The sequence below is a fragment of the Lucilia sericata genome, unplaced genomic scaffold, assembly GCF_015586225.1.
Source record: "Lucilia sericata isolate MDLA Ls3-8-SP2 unplaced genomic scaffold, ASM1558622v1 Contig001787F_arrow, whole genome shotgun sequence".
Lineage (NCBI taxonomy): Eukaryota > Metazoa > Arthropoda > Insecta > Diptera > Calliphoridae > Lucilia > Lucilia sericata.
Window position 1 is genome coordinate 45001 of NW_023995686.1, and position 19919 is coordinate 64919.

The window sequence follows — 19919 nt, forward strand, 5'->3', positions numbered from 1 at the left end:
GAAGGAACTATAGGCTACTTTTATGTTAAATTTCATGTGGGCGACGTGCCACGCCCCATATTAAGAAAATATTAAATTAGTATATCTGAGACAATATCAGAAGTTAGTCTTCAAAATTTTGTCGGAGCAACTTTAGTATCAATATAATTATTTAAGACAAAAGGTAGGCGGATTAGCATTAGGGGGCGTGGCACCTCCCATATAAATTAAATACAAAAATTCGTTTATCTTAGAAACTATTACAGTTAGAATATTAAAAATTTGCACGAGTAACTTTAATATCCATGTAAACATTTTGGGAAATAAATTGGCGGACTACCCATGAGGGGAGCAGCACCTCCCATATTAATAAATACAAAAATTGGTTTATCTGGGGAAACTAATAGAACTAATTCTTCAAATTTTGCACTAAGAACTTAAATATTCATCTGAACATTTTGGAGAAAAAAGAGCGGACTTTTGTCATGGGGGGCTTGAAGCCCTCATATAAATTAAATAGGAAAATTATTATATCTGAGAAACTATTACAGCTAGAATCTTCAAATATTAATTGAAGAACTTTGACATTAATGTGAACATTTAGAGAAATAACGGGCGGACTTTCAATGGGGTATTGGTACCCGCTATATGAATTAAATACAAAATTTCATATATCTGGGAAAATATTATTTTTTTTTTTTTAATTTGTCATCGATTACATTAAAATCTTAATTAACGTTCGGAAAAAATGTATCTCTGCAAACATTACAGTTAGAATCTTCAAAATTATTAATAAGATTTTTATTTATATTGCTTTTAGGGTAGCAAAGCACACTGGGTATAGCTAGTATTCTATAAAATCACTCATAAGTTGTATCGAAACATTTCGAAACAGATCATACATTATTCCGATTGGTTTTTCACTCTAACTCTATTGTCTCTGTTTCTTTTGTATTTGTTTGCTTTTACACTTTTATTGTTTGTGTGGGGATGATCAACTGCTATTTTAACTTCGGCCGCACTACAGACAGTATTCATAAATAAACGAGTGACTTGTAAGTAATTTTAACGCACTCGTGCAGATGTCTAGTATCTATAAATTGTCAATCATGTTCGTGCAAGATTTTTATATTGAAATGAAGTGAACGTGAATCGATTCAGTTTACTTTAGCTATGTTTGTATGTATGTCTATCTAAAGAAGTTATTTAATTAAAAAGAACTAAGTGTATGTTTATTATGAATTCATACTCCAATATTCACATTTCAATATTCGCTTGATGTGAAATTGTAATAATTATTTTAAAGAGTGATTATTTGAAGATATCTTACAATTTAAAAAAACTAGATATTGAACTATATGCACCAAAAGGATTTTATATAATTTCAATTAAAACTCGTAAAATGTGTCACTAACTTGAAAAATATTTAAAAGATTCAAATTAAGTTAATGCTCAACATAGTTAACATTTAATCATTTAAATTTTGTTTATTATACAATATTTAAAATAAACAATTACAAATATAAACAAAATAATTAAAAAAAGTGTTTTACTAAAAACTTTTGTCATCACCAATAATAACAATTAAGAGTATTACATTCGGCTATGCCGAATCTTATATACCCACCATCAAACCTCGTTTGACTCGAATGAAAACTTACTTATGTCAAATTTCATCTATATATTCGTATTTTTAGGCCAGTTATAAGCGTTAAAGTAATTTTCTGAAGGGGACCATATATAGGGGGGTAGGGTCAATTATGGGTCGATCCTTATAAAATTTGGTAGACAGAATTTGGTTCGTATTAAATTTATTTGTGTCGAATTTCATCGCTACACTCGTATTTTTAAGTCATTAATGAGCGTTGCAGTCATTTTCTGAAGGGGACCTTATATGGGGGGTAGGGTCAATCATGGACCGAGCAACAAAAAATTTTTAGATAGATTTTGACTCGTATGAACTTACTATATCGAATTTCATCTATATAGTAGTATTTTTAAGCCAGTAATGAGCGTTAAAGTAATTTTCTAAAGGGGACCTTATATGGGGGGTAGGGTCAATTATGGAGCGATCCTCATAAAATTTTGTATAGTGATTTTGGATCACAAGAAACTTACTTATGTCGAATTTCATCGCTATATTCGTATTTTTAAACAAGTTATGGCTGTTAAAGCTGCTTTTCGAGGGGCCACTTGTATGGGGGCTATCCGAAAACGTGGACCGATATTGCCCATTTTCAATACCAAACAAACCTTAACCTTTTAAAAATATTTATGTGAAATTACAACCCTCTAGATCTTTCCATCCGGACTCTATCGTGCTTTCAATAGACAGACAGACGGACAGACATGGCTAGATCGTCTTAGAATTTAATGAGGACCCGAATATATATACTTTTGTGGGTTAATGACCAATATTTCGATGTGTTATAAACGGAATGACAAAATCGATATACCCCCCATCTTTTTTGATGGTGGGTATAAAAAAAATGCATAAAATAAGTCATGCAGCCACTCCAAGCAGTGCTGCTTCAGAACAATCAACATTTAATGGTTTTATTAAAAGGGAGAAGAGTGCGTTCAAAAACCTAATTATCACATTGTCGTACAATACCAATACGAAGAATGCCTCATACCAGAAATATTGTTTGCAAGAACTGGAGAGAATATATGGATGAAGTCTATACATTTTTATACCCACCATCAAAAAGATGGGGGGGTATATTGATTTAGTCATTCCGTTTGTAACACATCGAAATATTGGTCATAGACCCACAAAAGTATATATTCTGGGTCCTCATTAAATTCTAAGACGATCTAGCCATGTCTGTCTGTCTGTCTGTTGAAAGCACGATATCGTCCCAATGGAAAGAGCTAGAAGGTTGAAATTTCACACAAATATTTCTTATAGGTAAGGTTTGTTTGGTATTGAAAATGGGCAATATCGGTCCACGTTTCGGATAGCCCCCATACAAGTGGCCCCTCGAAAAGCAGCTTTAACAGCCATAACTTGTTTAAAAATACGAATATAGCGATAAAGTTCGACGTAAGTAAGTTTCTTATGATCCACAATTACTATACAAAATTTTATGAGGATCGGTCCATAATTGACCCTACCCCCCATATAAGGTCCCCTTCAGAAAATGACTTTAACGCTCATTAATGGCTTAAAAATACGAGTGTAGCGATGAAATTCGACACAAATAAATTTAATACGAACCAAATTCTGTCTACCAAATTTTATGAGGATCGGTCCATGATTGACCCTAGCCCCCATATAAGGTCCCATTCAGAAAATGACTGCAACGCTCATTAATGCCTTAAAAATACGAGTGTAGCGATGAAATTCGACACAAATAAATTTAATACGAACCAAATTCTGTCTACTAAATTTTATGAGGATTTGAATTTAGTGCAATTAATAAAAGTTGTTCTAAATATAAACAAGTAACAACCATTGAAGGGTTCATCGTATATACCCACTCCAAAGAAATTATTATTGAAAAATGCATGTGTTAATATTAAAAATAATGACGCAAATCGTACCTCAAATTATAAGGTGAATATTCTGTCCAAAAATATTAACTTGAAGGACTATTGCTTAAATTTCAATGGGTTAAGCTTCCCATTAAAAATAAAGGATATAACCATTTTTGAAGAAAATAATCCATGTATAAAGCATAAATGTATTTGGATATGATGACGCAAAAGACATTGTTGTGGGGCCATACTATAAAACAAAATGTAGAAAGCTTAATCATATTAATCTGTTATTTCTTCAAAAAAGTGTTAAAGATAATAAATACTATGTGTCATTATGTATGGATTAAATATATTTCAAGGTATGTATAATATTTTACAGATTGCTTAGAAACCAACAAACGAAAAGAAAAGAGAAGGTATTTGTTTGTGATGATTGCTTACAACATTTTCACCTGATAGAGAAATTGGAGGCGCATAAAAAAATTGTGGGTAAAATGGTGGCATATGTTCCGGAAGCAGATAAGTCTACTTTAGAATTAAAAACTATAAAACTATTCCATGGATGTACCATTTGTGGTATATGCTGATTCTGAGTTATATTTGAAAATATACAAACATGCATTCCGAACAGCGATTCATCATCGACAACATTAGTTGATAAGCATATTCCATATGCATTTTCATACTACATTAAGTGTAACTTTAATAATAATTTAAGTAGACTTAGAAGTTTTAAGGGGCTAGACTCAAGCAAATTGTTTGTACAAGAATTATTTAAAAATTTTGTACCAATGACACCCTTAACCGAAGAGGAAATTTTAGATTTTTATTCAAATAATATATGTTATATTTGCTCAAAAAATATTTTAAATGAGGATAAAGTGAGGGGCCACTGTCATTTAAGTGGCAAATATAGAGGACCAGCTCATAATTCTTGTTATATAAATTACAAATTACCTTTATTTATTCCAGTTATTTTTCACAACTTTTCGGCATATGATTGTCATTTATTTGTGAAAGAGCTCAATAATATCGATGATGGTCCCATTAATATTATCCCACTCAATAAGGAGTTGTATATATCCCTTTCAAAAACAATAAAACGCGACAACGATCATAACATGTGAAATCAGATTTTAGACTCATGCCGGTTTATGCTATCGAGTTTAGATGATTTAGTTAAAAATTTAACACAGAATGAACTGAGAATCGTTAAAGAATTTCATTCTGATGAAAAAAATTGATTTACTGATAAGAAAGGAGTCTTCCATATAGTTATTTGAATTCGATAGAAAAACTTCAAGAAACTTGTTTGCCAAGCATAGATGATTTCTATAATAAATTAACTGGGACAGTATGTTCTTCCGAAGATTAGGCACACGAAACAAAAAGTTTGGAATGCTTTTGAGTGCAAAACATTAGAAGATTATTAATGTTATACTTAAAAAGTGATGTTTTGTTATTAGCAGATGATTTGAAAACTTTAGGATCGTTTGTAAAAGCATTTACAATTTAGACCCATGTCACTATTATACAGCACCTGGTCTATCTTGGGATGCAATGTTAAAATAACAAATATAAACTTGATTTGCTAACAGATATAGAAATGATTCAATTTTTAAATAAGGGAATTAGGGGTGGAATAGTGCAATGTTCGCATAGACATTCCATAGCCAACAACAAAAATCTCTCCGATTATGATAAGAAACTCCTATATAATACTTAAAATATTTGGATGCAAATAATTTATACGGTTGGGCTATGTCTGTAGCTTTACCAGAGGGCAATTTTGAATGGGTTACAGATGTAAAAAACTTTTCTATAGAAGATATTCCCATTGATTCTGTTAATGGATATATTTTAGAGGTAGATCTGGTATATCCAGAAAAAATTCATGATAGCCACAACAATCTACCATTTTGTGCAGAGAACAAACCCCTCCAAATTCAAAAGAAAAAACAATGGAAAACGTTGATAAACGTAAAAACATTAAAATTGTAAGTAAATGGGAAAATGAAGGAAAAAGACTTAGAGCTCGTGCTCTAATAGCAAAACCAGAATTTCATTCTGTTAGTATATTTGAGGAAAATATGCTAGCAATTGAATTAAATAAAACTTTTTCATTTTACAACAAACCCATTTATCTAGGATTTACAATTCTAGAACTTCCTAAATGGAAGATGTATGATTTTCATTATAATTATATTGTTCCTAAATACAATTCAACAGCTCAACTTAATTACATTGTATTCATTTATACAATTGAAACGGATGATTTCTATAAGGATATATTGAATGATATCGATACAGGATTCGATACATCTGAATATGAAATTAACAACCAATTTGGTATCCCACAAAAGAATAAGAAAGTATTAGGAATGATTAGAAGGATGAAAATAATGGTATACTTATGAAAGAATTTATAGGTTTAAGAGCTAAAATGTATTCATTTAAAACAGAAGGTCAGAAAGAAAACCAAAAAAGCTAAGGGTGTTAAAAGTAATGTAGTTAAAATTGAAGTCTTTCAGACTATAAAAATTGTTTATTTACAAAATAATTTATTATGGTAATATGTTTGTATTTAATCAAAATTACATGTGTTATATACGGCACATTTAAATAAAATTAGTTTATGTAGTAATAATATTAATACTCTTGCTTGGGGTCATTACAAGCAAGAATTTTTAAGTAATAATGATGATGATGAAGACTATTTTATATTAGATTTAGATGAAAAAACTAAACAAAATTGCAAAAAAAGTATTCATGAACGATGAAGATGGTGATGTTTATTGAAAGAAATAAATACAATTAAAGAATCATTCAAGAATAAATAAAATTGCGATGAATATTTTATGGAAATAGAATATTAAGACTTTTTTAATTTTTATATCAACAATTAATTTCAACAATTTTATATCTACAATATTATTATTATTATTTTTATTTAATAATAACAAAATGCTTAATGTAATTTACTTACATGTAAAATAATAAATAAAATTTAGAAGAATAGATTAAAAATGTTAAGTAACTTAAGTATAAATAAAAAACTTTGAGTTAAATAAAACATTATTATATATTTTAATAATTAAATGTGTTTTATTTTAAACGTTTCGCCATTGTACATTATTATCTTCATAATCTAGTTTTTTTCCGATTTCTAGTTACACGTTGAGAATACTGATATGGTAAAGTTGATTGCCTTAAATTTGTATGACTTTCTTCTTTTGATAAGATCCTTATTTTTGGTGAGCCCTTATTAGAAACATGTTTTAGTCGTTGGAATACAAACTAATATTAATTTGTCTGAGGATGTTTATGCTAATAATGATATTGACGATCAAGTTGATATGGATACAACAATAGAAAAATTCAACCATACTTCTGCATCTTCAGTAGCTAAACGACTAAAATATTTTTCAAATAAGGGCTCACCAAAAATAAGGATCTTATCAAAAGAAGAAAGTCATACAAATTTAAGGCAATCAACTTTACCATATCAGTATTCTCTCCGTGTAACTAGAAATCGGAAAAAACTAGATTATGAAGATAATAATGTACAATGGCAAAACGTTTTAAAATAAAACACATTTAATTATTAAAATATATAATAATGTTTTTTTTAGCTCAAAGTTTTTTTTATTTATACTTAACATTTTTAATCTATTTTCTAAATTTTATTTATTTATTTTACATGTAAGTAAATTTCATTAAGCATTTTGTTCTTATTAAATAAAAAACAAGCAAGAAATTATAGTCGGGCGAGGCCGACCATATAATACCCTACACCTGTTACAAAAATAAAATGTGATTTAGTTTTCATAATAAAGCATTTAAGTTGAATTGCACCTTGCCTTGAATTATACTTAAGCCATTTATTGTTGAATAAATTGTGGACATTTAAGTCAAATTTTGAAGGGGGATTTGTATAGGGGCTATGGTCAAATGAGACCCTATAATTATAAAATTCATGAGAGTCATCAAGGCTAGTATAGAAATTGGTTTTGCAGCTTTTTGTCGAGATACGATTATATTAAACATAATTATAAACTTAAAATCCCTATTCGTCGGGTTCAGTTGTATGGGGTCTAGGTGAAATAATGGACCGATGTTAACCATTTTCAATAAGCTTCGTCTCCTGTACCATAGAAGATCTTCTGCCAAATTTCATTGAATTATCTTCAAAATTGCGACCTGTAGTTTGAATTAAAGGTTTACAAGCCCTATTCGGGGGTTCAGTTGTATGGGGGCTAGATGAGAAAATGGACCGATGTTAACCATTTTCAATAGACTTCGTCTCTGGGACAATAGAAGATCATGTGCCAAATTTCATTGAATTATCTTCAAAATTGCGACCTGTAGTTTGATTACAAGGTTTACAAGCCCTATTCGGGGGTTCAGTTGTATGGGGGCTAGGTGAAATAATGGACCGATATTAACCATTTTCAATAGGCTTCGTCCCCTGGGACAATAGAAGATCACGTGCAAATTTCATTCAATTATCTTCAAAATTGCGACCTGTAGTTTGATTACAAGGTTTACATGGACGGACGGACAGACGGACGGACATAGCTAGATCGACTCAGAAAATGATTCTAAGCTGATTGGTATACTTTAAGGTGGGTATAGGACCAATATTATTGTGCGTTACAAACATCAGCACAAATCCAATATACCCTCCCCACTAAAGTGGTGTAGGGTATAATAATAGTAATAATTTGTTTGTTTATATAAAAAATTAAAAAAGTCTTAATATTCTATTTCCATAAATATTCATCGCAATTTTAATTATTCTGAATGATTCTTTAATTGTATCTATTTCCTTCAATAAATCCTCTCCATCTTTTTCGTTCATGAATACTATTTTGCAATTTTCTTTAGCTTTTTCATCTAAATCTAAGGCGCAATTTACATGAAGACTTTTCAGACGTCTGTTTTTTCCAATTCTCTTTTGAGAATCTTCCAAAAAATCATGAACATTTATACGGTGATTTTTTACATGCAACTATGCATGTCTTTTTTTGATGTTTAATTGTATAATCCTTTTTAATTACTTATTCTTAATAAAAACAAAATTAAATTTTTAACATAAAAACCATTTAATTTGATTTAAAAAAATTTAATAACACGCTATAGTATTTTTTTAATGCAAATTTTAATGTTTTCATGTAAAAAAAAGACATAATTATTTTTTTACATGAGCATAATATCAACAGTACGAATGAGTTTAAAGAGGAATGTCAAAAACAATCATGAAAATCCCAAATCATGTTTGTTTTCTTACCCCCCATTCATCTCTACCCCGCTCACCACCAATCATCGACAAACATGAAAACAGACGTCTGGGCAAACATGAAAAAAATCATCATGTAAATTGGGTGTATCATAAATAATCTTCATCATCATCATTATTACTTAAAAATTCTTGCTTGTAATGACCCAAGCAAGAGTATCGATATTATTAAGCTCTTTCACAAATAAATGACAATCATATGCCGAAAAGTTGTGAAAAATAACTGGAATATATTAAGGTAATTTGTAATTTATATTACAAGAATTATGAGCTGGTCCTCTATATTTGCCACTTAAATGACAGTGGTCCCTCACTTTATCCTCATTTAAAATATTTTTTGAGCAAATATAACATATATTATTTGAATAAAAATCTAAAATTTTCTCTTCGGTTAAGGTGTCATTGGTTTAATATTTTTTAAATAATTATCATTTAAGTATTTAACATCAGCTACTAATTCTTGTACAAATAATTTGCCTGAGTCTAGCCCCTTAAAACTTCTAAAGCTACGTTCAGACCTATAAAAAAATTTGGTCCAAATATTTGTTATAAAATATTTATAAAGTTGCGTCAAACAAATGCAATATTTATTTCATGTTCAGACTTGAACAAATATTTGATAGTATTGTTTTATCAAACAGTGCAAAAATAATTTGGTTCAAACACACACATGTTTTGCAGCCACAGTATATCGTATATTTCATGCAAGAAAAAAACAATTTGGCAATTTGTTTTAATTTTAACTATTTTTATTAGGTTTAAAATTAAATTTTTATAATAAAAGTGTATAATATTAATATATAACACGATTGAAAAAACTTTGTTTGTCGAATCTGAACATAAAATATTTCATGTTAACAAACAGCAATGCGGATGATTTTTATAAAACAAATTGATTTGCTGGCAAATAAATATTTTCTCATTGTTTCATCAATGTGAACACCAAAAGTCAAATAATTTACGTCATTTTGGTAAAATAATTATTTGATCTTGCAAACCAAATGTAAGATCAAACAGCGTCAATGACAGCTGTTCTTTGTTTATTTTCTGAAAAAGAGTGTTATCACCTCATACAAAAATGTAAATAGTCGCTTATATGACTGGTTTTATTTTATTTTTTATAAAATATAAATCTGAGACAAAGTTGTGACATTTAATTGAAATTCAAGCAATTGCGTAAATTAATGATAATTATTATTTTTGTTGCTTGTTTTGTTATTTATTGGTTGGTAACAACATACTATATATAGTTATACTACATAATATATGCATCTATAGTCTAGTTTGCAGTCTAGTCCAACGGTTCCCAAATTACAATTAAATAAGAGATACTGTTATCTCGGAGTATGAAGTTAGGCCACATTATTCAAGGACAAGCTTATCGTAGATTTAAGTTTGTCAAATTGTAAACAAAAGTGTTCTTGTTTGGAAGGACTAAAATAATATATTTCCGAAACAGAGGTGACTCTTTATTCGTCTTCAATACGTTAATCCAGGTAATTTTAAATATAAATATTCCATTCCGACGTGATACACAGATTTTAACTTGATTTTGTCGACCAATATTATTAAATTAACATCAGAAAATGCATAAATAGTCAAAACCATGCAGTAAAATTCACAGTACTTTCGCAAAGAGTTCAAGTCACATATTATGCGGATAAACGCATTCCGCAACAATATCGAAGAAGTTCAACTTTCTTATATTATTTTCCCGAAAAATTAGCTAACATACTCAGATTACCCGTCTGCAATCGCAAAAAAATTTTGCAACGTGACTCTTTAAGCACATGTCGACGATATTTGATGAAGAAACCTTTTCGTTACCTTAAAGAAAAATTAACGTGAAAGATCTCACGATCATAAAATTAAACATCATGTTAACATTTCAACAATGAAGTCATTCTATCTTCAAAAACAGGCAATTGAAACTTCTCTGAAATATTAATTATTCTCAATGTACGGGAATATTTTATAGAAATGACATATCTACATCTGTTTGACCTTGGGATTTATGGACTATGACAATTTTCGGATGAACAATTACATATTTAGAACAATAAGATATCAAAATATGTATGGGGGTCCGCGAATTTAAATAAATTCCTCAAGGGGTCCGCGAAGTAAAAACCGGGGGAACCGCTGGTCTAGTCTATAGTCAAGCTATAGTTTAGTCTATAGTCTTGTCTATACTCTAGTTTATAGTCTAGTCTATAGGTTATAATCTAGTCTATAGTAATTAATTGAGAAATTATTTAATTAATTTATTACTCAATTTATTTAAACAATTATTTATTATATTAATGGATATAAAAATATATTAATAATAAACAATTCTCTATAATTTTCAATTTTATAGATATGTAATTTAATGAAAATTATTTATAATTTGGTTATTTCCGGGATTACAGCGATTTTTTTGAAATCGCTATAAACCGTTCCAAACAACCAAGGTTTTTCGCTACATTAACTATACTAAATAGCAACAACATTACAGTAAAGATCCACCATCTATCTCTTTTCCACTTGCACAAGGTATTGAAATGTAATTTCAATACCTTGTGCAAGTCTATCTATCTCTTTTCCACTTGCACAAGGTATTGAAATGTAATTTGTATTTTTTGTTGTAAAATTTTGATGAAAAACAATATTAAATGAAATTTTAGAATATATAGAAGTTATTATTCAATGATATAGCTTTTTAGTAAATATAAACACATATATTTTTGGCTTTTGGTTTGGTTGCGCGTTAGCTGTTCTTGTTGTTATGTTCCTCTTTGCCTGCAAACAAAATCTTGTTTTTTACTTTTTATCCGTCAATTGTTTTACGAAATTATTTGTTGTAATGTGAACACCGGGCAAACAAACTTTTACTATTTGTATTGAATTGTGTTTGGCTTTGTTTCTTCAAACAAAACGTCAAAATAGAAATACTCATTTTAAGCACATTATGAAATAAAAATGTATTTAATTTTTTGTTTTTAGGCAGAAATTTCTATGAAATCGTAAAAAATATTATTAAATAGTTTCTTTAACGTTTAACAAAAATGTTTCATGTTTGGTGTTCACATTGTGTTCACATTAAGAAAATATTTGTAGGTTGACAAATAAAAATGTTTCACGAAAAACAGCAGATATTTTGTTTGCTCTTCAAAAATATTTTGTGTTCACATTACAGCCAACAAATATTTGATAAAAAACGTCAAATATTTGATAGGTGTGAACGTACCTTAAGTCTACTTAAATTATTATTAAAGTTACACTTAATGTAGTATAAATATGCTATCAACTAATGTTGTCGATGATGAATCGCTGTTCGGAATGTATGTTTGTATATTTTCAAATATACACTCAGAATCAGCATATACCACAAATGGTACATCCATGGAATTGCTACAGTTTTTAAATTCTAAAGAAGACTTATCTGCTTCCGGAACATATGCCAGCATTATACCACAATTTTTTTATGCGCCCCCAATTTCTCTATCAAGTGAAAATGTTGTAAGCAATCATCACAAACAAATACCTTCTTTATACCATCCACCACCATCAGTGGTGATAGAGGGTATATATAAGTTTGTCATATATATATATATATATATATATATATATATATATATATATATATATCATTCGTGAACATTTTCCACATCAGTCCATAATTGGTTATATATATATATATATATATATATATATATATATATATATATATCATTCGTGAACATTTTCCACATCAGTCCATAATTGGTTACATTCCATATAAGGAATTTTTCAGCATCGGTCCATAACTAGCTCCCATATAAGGTTCACTTCTGAAAACAACTTAGTGCAACATGGAGGGTATTTAAGATTCGGCAGAGCCAAATATATCATTTTAACTTGTTATACCCACCATCAAAAAAGATGGGGGGTATATTGATTTTGTCATTCCGTTTGTAACACATCGAAATAATGGTCATTGACCCACAAAAGTATATATATTCTGGGTCCTCATTAAATTTTAAGACGATCTAGCCATGTCTGTCCGTCCGTCTGTCTGTCTGTCTGTTGAAAGCACGATAGAGTCCGGATGGAAAGAGCTAGAGGGTTGTAATTTCACATAAATATTTTTAAAAGGTAAGGTTTGTTTGGTATTGAAAATGGGCAATATCGGTCCACGTTTTCGGATGGCCCCCCACACAAGTGGCCCCTCGAAAAGCAGCTTTAACAGCCACAACTTGTTTAAAAATACGAATATAGCGATGAAATTCGACATAAGTAAGTTTCTTGTGATCCAAAATCACTATACAAAATTTTATGAGGATCGGTCCATAATCGGCCCCCATATAAACCTTATATAGAGGGGACCCCCTTTAGAAAACTACTTTAACGCTCATTACTGGCTTAAAAATACTACTATATAGATGAAATTCGACATAAGTAAGTTTCATACGAGTCAAAATCTATCTAAAAATTTTTTGTTGATCGGTCCATGATTGACCCTACCTCCCATATAAGGTCCCCTTCAGAAAATGACTGCCACGCTCATTAATGACTTAAAAATACGAGTGTAGCGATGAAATTCGACACAAATAAATTTAATACGAACCAAATTCTGTCTACCAAATTTTATGGGGATCGACCCATAATTGACCGTACCCCCCTATATAAGGTCCCCTTCAGGAAATTACTTTAACGCTTATAACTGGCCTAAAAATACGAATATATAGATGAAATTTGATATAAGTAAGTTTCATTCGAGTCAAACGAGGTTTGATGGTGGGTATATAAGATTCGGCATAGCCGAATGTAATACTCTTACTTGTTTTTCTTTTCGTTTGTTGGTTTCTAAGCAATCTGTAAAATATTATACACACCCTGAAATAGATTTAATCCATACATAATGACACATGGTATTTATTATCTTTAACACTTTTTTGAAGAAATAATAATAATAATATGATTAAGCTTTCTACATTTTGTTTTATAGTATGGCCCCACAACAATGTCTTTTGCGTCATCATTTCGAAATACATTTATACTTTATACATGGAATATTTTCTTCAAAAATGGTTATATCCTTTATTTTTAATGGGAAGCTTAACCCATTGAAATTTAAGCAATAGTCCTTCAAGTTAATATTTTTGGACAGAATATTCACCTTATAATTTGAGGTACGATTTGCGTCATTATTTTTAACATTAACACATGCATTTTTCAATAATAATTTCTTTGGAGTGGGTATATACGATGAACCCTTCAATGGTTGTTACTTGTTTATATTTAGAACAACTTTTATTAATTGCACTAAAGTCAAACCACTGTCTCTTTCCTGAAACTCTTCCATTTTTTGTAAAATGCTTTCAATATTATTGTTAAAATAGGTTTAAAATTCGTTGATGTCGAACATTTCGTCCATTTTTGTTTGAAAACTTTTTACATCTAATGTTTCTAATGTTTTCTAAATCATCTAAGTTGGGCTTGGCATAAAGAGCATGGAGTTCTACATTAAACTTCAAACCAATGTTAAGTTTTAAAAATGTATAGACTTCATCCATAAATTCTCTCCCAGCTTTTTTCAACAATATTTCTGGTATGAGGCATTCTTCGTTATTGGTATTGTATGACAATGTGATAATTCTGTTTTTGAACGCACTCTTCTCCCTTTTAATAAAACCATTAAATGTTGATTGTTCTGCAGCAGCACTGCTTAAAGTGGGTGCATGACTTATTTTATGCATTTTTTTTATTATTGGTGATCACAAAAGTTTTTAGTAAAACACTTTTTTTAATTATTTTGTTTATATTTGTAATTGTTTATTTTAAATATTGTATAATAAACAAAATTTAAATGATTAAATTTTAACTATGTTGAGCATTAACTTTTAAATATTTTTCAAGTTAGTGGCACTTTTTACGAGTTTAATTGAAATTATATTAAATCCTTTTGGTGCATATAGTTCAATATCTGTTTTTATACCCTCCACCACCATCAGTGGTGATAGAGGGTATATATAAGTTTGTCATTCCGTGTGTAACACCAAAAAATATTCAACTGAGACCCAACAAAGTATATATATTCTGGGTCCTTATGAAATTCTGAGTCGATTTAGCAATGTTCGTCTGTCTGTCTGGTTAAAACACGCTCACGTTAAAACTAAGCAAATGACATCAACCAAATTCACTGAGCATATTCATTGTTTTCCTAAGCAGTTTGGTATTGAAAATCAGCAAAATCGGTTCACAACGTAAAAAGTTATGAGAAAAAATTTCAGACTACCTAAAAAAAATAAGTTTTTTTCCCTAATTCTTGAGTAGTTTTCTCAGAAACTACCAAAGATAATTCGACAAATATTGTCACAGATTATTTTTCCATCTATAGATTAATTATGTTTAAAATTGTAACAATCGATCCAAAATTTCCCATATCCCCCATACAAAGGTACATATTCCCGGAAATTAATTTATCGTTAATAACTTCCTCAAATATATCGGTATCAACACAAAATTTTGTACATATTGACATTATACGAACAGGAAACTATGGACTTAGATCTGTATCGGTCCACAATTGGTCATAGTTCCCATATAAGGTCCACTTTCAATAATCACTTAAATGAACCTATTTTATTGATAAATAAAGCTATCAGGATAAAATTCGACATGAATATGTTTTGTATATACATAAATCATTCTACGGAATTATTTTCCGGATCGGTCCATAATTGGTCATAGCTCCCATATAAGGTTCACATCAGAAAATCACTTAAACGAGCATAATTCATAGATAAATAAAACTATCTGGATAAAATTTGACATAAATGTGTTTTGTGTGTATATGAATTGCTCTACGAAATTTGTTCCGGATCGGTCCATAATCGGTCATAGCTCCCATATAAGGTCCACATCCGAAAATCACTCAAATGCTCATAATTCATTGATTAATAAAGCTATCAGGGTAGAACTCGAGGTGAATATGTTTTGTATATAGATATAAATCATTCAGTGAAATTTTTTCCGGATCAGTCCACAATTGGTACTAGCTCCCATATAAGGTCCACATCCTAAAATCATTTAAACAAGCTTAATTCATTGATAAATAAAGCTATCGGGATAAAATTCGGCATGATGTGTATAATATTAATTTTGTGTATTAATATTAATTACTTTACGATTTTTTATACCCTCCACCACCATCAGTGGTGATAGAGGGTATATATATGAGTTTGTCATTGCGTGTGTAACACCAAAAAATATTCATCTGAGACCCAACGAAGTATATATATATTGGGTCCTTATGAAATTCTGAATCGATTTAGCTATGTCCGTCTGTCTGTCTGGTTAAAACACGCTCACGGAAAAATTAAGCAAATGGCATCAACCAAATTCACTGAGAATATTCACTGTATTAATAAGCAGTTTGGTATTGAAAATCAGCAAAATCGATTCACAATGTAAAAAGTTATGAGTAAAAATTTCAGACTACTTAAAAAAAATTAAGTTTTTTTCCCTAATTCTTGAGTAGTTTTCTCAGAAACTACCAAAGATAATTCGACAAATTTTGTCACAGATTATTTTTTCCATCTATAGATCAATTATGTTTAAAATTGTAACAATCGATCCAAAATTTCCCATAGCCCCCATACAAAGGTACATACTCCCGGAAATTAATTTATCGTTAATAACTTACTCAAATATATCGGTATCAACACAAAATTTTGTACATATTGACAATTTATAAACAGGAATCAAAACTACGGACTTAGATCTGTATCGGTCCACAATTGGTCATAGTTCCCATATAAGGTCCACTTTCGAAAATCACTTAAATGAACATATTTTATTGATAAATAAAGCTATCGGGATAAAATTCGGTTCTCCATAAGGGAAATAAAGTACTTTAGTACTTAATATGTATTTTAATACTTAAGTAAAATTTATTTCTTTGGTATAAATTATAAATTCGGCCCTATAACTTTAACCATTTATAACATATTTATATTGGGTTTTAATAAAAAGTAGTTTGCAGGTGGAGGGTATTTAAGATTCGGCAGAGCCAAATATAGCATTCTAACTTGGTTTTTTTAATAAATTGTAAGATATCTTCAAATAATCACTATTTAAAATAATTATTACAATTTCACATCAAGCTCATATGGGCATTTCCACCAAAAATTCCACCGTGGCTCAAAAACTAAAAGACATCAAAAATAAAATTTCAACTTCTATTATTATAGATAAAGATTCAAATTTTATTAAATTAAAGACCCCAAAGCGTTTGTTAACCACTATGATTTGAAATCGGAATTAAAAGTTACAATAAAATTTCAGGCATATTTTTGCACCTTTAGTAGCATTTGCTTTTAATAAAGGCTAATATTTAAATGGACTTTTATCGGAAAATATTTGTTGGAATAATAGTTATCTTAAAACATACAAATATAAAAAGATAAAGATCCTTAAAAGGCAAATTTTCGGTTTTCTTTCATAGACTTTTAAATGTCACGTTCGTCACGTTGAAACAGGATTTATCCCGATAACTTTTTAGTTGGCATTCAGAAGTATTCAAAACTTTGAATCTAAATCAAGTTTAGTATATAGAACTCAATTTAAAAGAAAAAAAAAATTCTAAGTGGGGTTATTTTTTATAGAATTTCAAAGTCTGTCACGTCACGTCACATTACATATATTTTCTCAAGTGCAACCTTCGAATTGTGAAATATTGTTATTTAAAAAGATGTGATGTTTATGCAATTTATTCAATTAGGTGATAGTTATGATTTTTTAGTTGATAAGTGGAAGAAAAAGCACAGAAATTCAACAAATGATATTTTTAAGAAATGTGTGGAAAAAAAGTGATTTTCGGATATCGGCTTTATATGGGCGTTATGACCGATTATTGTATTATCATCAGAAGGGTCAGTAGTTGTACATTTTAAAGTTTTTTGTGTGTTTGTATTATCAGGATTATATTAGTTATATATCCAAGTTTATGGGTATATCAAATGTGGGCTTTGTATGGAAGCTATGCCTAATCATGGACCAATTTAAAAAAAAAAAAAAATAGGATGAACGATTTTTGTGTATGTCAAAATTATTTGTGTTGAATTTTATGGTGATATAAGCATTTTTAAAAGTTTTATGTTAATTAATGTTAATTCTTATATTATTCTTATACGGGAGCTATTTTCAACTAAAATGTTATTAAATAGTCGAAATATTTCTCCGATTCCAAAAACTTTCAACAATGTCCGTCCAAAATAAATCTATGGACCAATTAATTTTTAATAATATTGCAAATTTCATCATTGGAAATTTTTGTCACATCACGTCATGTCACGTCACATATAACGGCTTGTACAAAAAAATCTGAAAACAATTTTTTAGTTCTAAAAGCTGAAAAACAATCAATAAATATTCCAAATTACAATAAAAAAGGTTTTAACCAAATAGCCAGGTGAAACTCGCAGATTTTTAAATTTTTGTCAAAAAAGAAATAAGCAACTTCTATTTCTGTCACATCACGTCACGCACTTTAACTACTTATATCTTAGGGCCATTAAGATCTTTCAATTTCTTCGACCAGTTATAGAGCTATTGAAGCCCTATATAAAAATACAAGAATTTTTAAAAAATATATATGTTTATATATATTTTTCATCTCTTTAAAACGTACGACGTTCGTCACGATGGAAATGCCCATATTGAAATGTGAATATTGGAGTATGAATTCATAATAAACATACACTTAGTTCTTTTTAACCCATTTACGGTCGCTGTGCCAATTTGGGAACACTTAATTTTTAAGGCTGTATTAAAAAAAGGTTAACTCTGGTTTATTTATTTTTGCATTATTGAGTAGAGGAAAGTGCTCAGAATAAATATTAAATCAAACAATTTAACTAAATTCATTGTTATTGTTGTAATAATCTATTAAACTTCAGTGGCCAAAAATATACTAAAAACATGTTATAAAATAAATTTGTTATAATTTTTTAGACAAAGTATGCCAGTTATTAATTTGAAACAAACGGTCTAAAAATAATCTGATAACATACCCAGCAAAAATTATCGTTACCTAGTAATCTAGAAAGTAATATTGGAATCACGTGGAAACTAATTACTTTTGGGGTGAATAACTAATTATTTTTGTTCGACGAGGTTCAAATAATATGTACCTACTTTAACAAATTAATAAATGGTTACTAATTTGATTACAAAAAATTTGCGAAATAACTAGTTACAAATAAACCTACAAATATGTTATGTGATAGCTAGTTATTTTGGGCCGACTTTGTATGTAGAAAACAAAAAATAAAAAAATCCTCGGCCGGGATTTGAACCCAGACATTCCGTTGTTTTCTATGTTTCTCACTCCAGCCGCTTACTCGATGCTCCATTAACATGTTGCCTTTTGTAGTTTTCAGAACGGCATTTTACAAAAATATATAAATGAATGTCACTTTGAAAAAAATAAACAGTATCCAGCAGGGGTCGAACCACGAACCCCCTGTTTGTTAAATAAACGACCTAGACAATTGAGCCATAACAAATCCAAATTGCTTTGTTCTTTACCAGTAATAACCTATTCAGCTAAATGAAACAATGTGGATGATAATGAACACTCATTACCAAGTAATGTATGAAATAACTACTGGCTATTACTAAAAATTTCAGATTTTTTGCTGGGTAGTAATGCCCGTGGCTGCCATTTCACTCTGTTTCTAGTTTCTGTGACGGCTCTAAACCGTTAAAAAACGCGAGCTACATAAAAACGGAAATTCCCTCTAATGTCCTAATTATTAATATTTTTTAGCATTTTTTTTACGTTTCTGCTTTTTTGCATTGTTGAAAATAAATATACCTTGAAGTTTCAAAAATTTAACTTGTACTTTTTGATTGGCTGTAAATGGGTTAATTAAATAACTTCTTTTAGATAGACATACATACAAACATAGCTAAAGTAAACTGAATCGATTCACACTTTAGCGTTCACTTCATTTCAATATAAAAATCTTGCACGAACATGATTAACAATTTATAGATACATACATACTTATATGTATGTCTGTAAAAGTTAATAAATTTAGCTTACTGTACATTTTTTAGTTTTTGTATAAATACATTTTTTTCTTGATTAATTTTGTTTAAAAGAGTTTTCAGGGTAATTACAAATTTT

At 29.4% G+C, this 19919-nt stretch overlaps 1 protein-coding gene across 1 annotated transcript in view; it reads left to right on the plus strand.

The window, feature by feature from the left end:
- LOC119612658 (rho GTPase-activating protein 6-like) overlaps nt 1–19919 on the plus strand; it is a 70560-nt gene that overhangs the window by 41516 nt on the left and 9125 nt on the right. The window lies entirely within an intron of this gene.